The 3,184-nt window shown below is 34.8% G+C and overlaps 1 non-coding gene across 1 annotated transcript; it reads left to right on the top strand.

Moving 5' to 3' along the window:
- The first annotated feature begins 278 nt into the window (after nucleotides 1-278).
- On the top strand, nucleotides 279-385 carry LOC133833224 (small nucleolar RNA R71). The gene has a single exon (XR_009892618.1). It is a non-coding gene; the product is annotated as a small nucleolar RNA R71 (small nucleolar RNA).
- Nucleotides 386-3,184: the final 2,799 nt, after the last annotated feature.

The following is a 3,184-nucleotide window of genomic DNA, read 5'->3' as shown; positions in this document are numbered from 1 at the left end:
GGCCTAAAGCAAGTTGTTGTACCACTGTAGTTAATTGGGCCAATTGTTGACAAAGCTGATTAGCATTCGAGGTGCTCACTTCATTAGCTGATTTGGGTGGTGGAGTAGGATCTTGGGGAATGCCAAACTGTTGTGAGTTAGTAGCCATATTAGAAATCAAGCTTCTGGCTGCAGCAGGAGTCTTATCAACTAATGTAACCCCACTTGTTGCATCAATCCTACTCCTATCCAATGATTGCAATCCTTCATAAAAGTATTGAATGAGGAGTTGTTCACTTGTCTAATGATGAGGGCAACTAGCACACAACCGCTTAAATCTCTCCCAAGAATCATACAAAGACTCTCATGTATATTGCCTTATACTACAGATCTCTTTCCTGATGCTTCCAACTTTAGATCTGGAAAATATCGTTCCAGGAACATAGTCTTCATACCATTCCATGTTTCAACAGTTACAGGTGAAAGATAGTACAACCACTCTTTAGCGGCATCCTTCAGGGAGAAAGGAAAAGCTCGCAGCTTAATTTGTTCTTCAGTCACTGCAGCAGGTTTCATACTAGAACAAACAATATGAAACTCCTTCAAATGTTTATTCGGGTCCTCACCGGACAGCCCATGGAAAGAAGGAAATAAGTGGATGAGGCCCGACTTCAACTCAAAGTTAACATCCAAAGGTGGATACTGGATGCAAAGTAGTTGTTGGTCAAGATCTAGCGCTGCCAACTCTTTCAACATCCTTTGCTGGGCCATTGTTCTATAGGATCGAATTGAATCGTGAGAATCAGATTTGTTGTCAGACGGTAATGGCATTTTAACAGGATTGACTTGTTGAACAAGATGTTGAAATAGTGGATTATCGATGATAGTCCTTGAAGAACGAGAAGTTTACGATGACCCAAGATATGGTTTAAGCCTAAATAGCCTTTCTTGGGTATCGTCTTCACCAGACATATACACCTGAAATTGCCTGAGTGAAACTAGTTAGTATTAGAAAAAATAAATTCGAATAATAAAATGAATAACAATAGTCCCCAGCCACAGTGCCAAAAATTTGATGGGTGTCGTATACTGTATCAAATTTAATTATTGATTTTATTAATTCCTTATACCAACTATTTCAATATAGTAATAAATAAGGGTCGAACCCACGAGGACTTCTATTCAATTTATTATTCAAAAGATAAAAATTAATAAATAAGGGGATTTTGATTTTTTAACTCAAAATTAAATAACATAAACTAGAAAGCAAATAAAGATTGATATTACGATATTAAGAAATAGTTAAAGGTTTATCTCCACCCTCAACAATCATTCCTAATCACTAATAATAAATATCATTCCAATTTCTTCATTAAACTATTAACCCCACAGATAACTCTAAAGCAGACATTTATCCCAGCCTCCCTATTATAAGTAATCAAGGCGAATCGCTCAATAATTAACTCTTTTATCTAAGCAATAAATGTAACGACCCAACTATTCTAGACTTTGGACCATTAATAACTACTATACACAAACACTAATCTTAAGAAAACATACATATGAAATAACCATAACTTTATTAAAACTGTAAAGCAAAGGTTAAATACATAAAAATGCGGTTAAGGAATGGGATCCCATTGTTTGAAAATAAAATAGAACATAACTTAAATCTTAAAATTTGTTACAAAACAAAGTGCAGAAAATACATATAAAGCATAATTTTAAATGACTAGAAACAATTTCATCCTCGAATCGTTCACGCAGTCCACCAAATCCATTCTTCCTCAATACACATTCCCAAGCTGCCTAGAACCTTCCCGTTGCCATAACGATTTCCCTGTACATATAAAACATAAAGGAATGAGCCTAATGCCCAGCAAGGAAAATATACTACAAGCATGAACATAATCATACACATAAACTATGAACATATATCCTATACTATAGCACATATAATTCTAACCCATGTACATGGTGACTATTGGGGTTTGCTAACTAAGTAACTATAAGCCTCAAACTACAATGATGTTTGCTAGTTAAGCAACTATAAGCCCCAAAAACATAAAAGTGTTGGGGTTTGCTATATAACAACTATAAGCCCCAAAACATAAAAGTGTTAAGGTTTGTTATATAACAACTATAAGCCCCAAAACATACATATATCATAACACATAAAATAATACTATAATCATAACATAGCACATATCACATAAGAACTATCATATTTTCCTTACCAAAATACCGGGATGATGAGAACAAGGTCGGGATTTTGGAACACTCCTAAAAACCATTAATAGAGAGGTGAGTATTCTAAAAGAGATGAAAAGAATGAACTAAACCATCGAGAAGATACTTACCAACAAGAACCTCAACTTCAAAGAACTTAGATGCCTACCAAGGAATAAAGAATACTGAGTTAGGATTTGAGTTGAGAAAAACTATAAAACTAATGAAACAATACTGAAAGGAACTAAGAATAAGAATACCTTTAAATGCTTCTATGACCGAACTACACCTCGAAAGCGAAATACACTATGAACCTTACTTCGCAAGTGTTTAATAAGCTTATAATGATAAAGCTTATAACCCCAACCCAAATGTTTAACATTCTAAAGTAATTCTAGCAGCTTGTAGGCTCTAAACTCAGCTTGAAGAATGAAATAAATGGCTGGGTACTAGGTCCTATTTATAGAGTTCAAGAATGAAAAGATTTTCATTTAGCTTGAATAAAATAATGGCTTTTTAAATGAAAAACATTTGATTAATCGTTCAACAGAGGCTGAAGACTCGGTCAAAAAGATTCTGGACTTATCAAGAGGTTAAGGATTACAATGAGCTCGGTTTCAAAATCATTTGAAAATACAGCCCTAGAGCCGATATATCGCCTACCATAGGCGATATATCGCCTGGGCTCATATACCCGAGGCTCGTCAAAATGGTCGTACAAAGTTACGTGTTTTTCATATCCCCGTGTGGTGATATATCGCCCCCTAGAGCTGCGATATATCAGCATACGCTGAAATATTATACACGTAATTACACTTTTTCAGCCTAATTTGAATTGAGTAAACAGCTTTGACTGGGTCTAATAACAATTTCAAAGCTACTGGCAGACTCTGGGATTTTCAAATATTACTCTTAATAAACTATTCCTCAAAAATACTTAATTTCTCATTAAACATACACATGACAAGTGTCATTA

The sequence above is a fragment of the Humulus lupulus genome, chromosome 4 (assembly GCF_963169125.1).
Source record: "Humulus lupulus chromosome 4, drHumLupu1.1, whole genome shotgun sequence".
Lineage (NCBI taxonomy): Eukaryota > Viridiplantae > Streptophyta > Magnoliopsida > Rosales > Cannabaceae > Humulus > Humulus lupulus.
The sequence above is the reverse complement of the archived record's forward strand: the minus strand, read 5'-3'. Positions and strand labels throughout refer to the sequence as shown.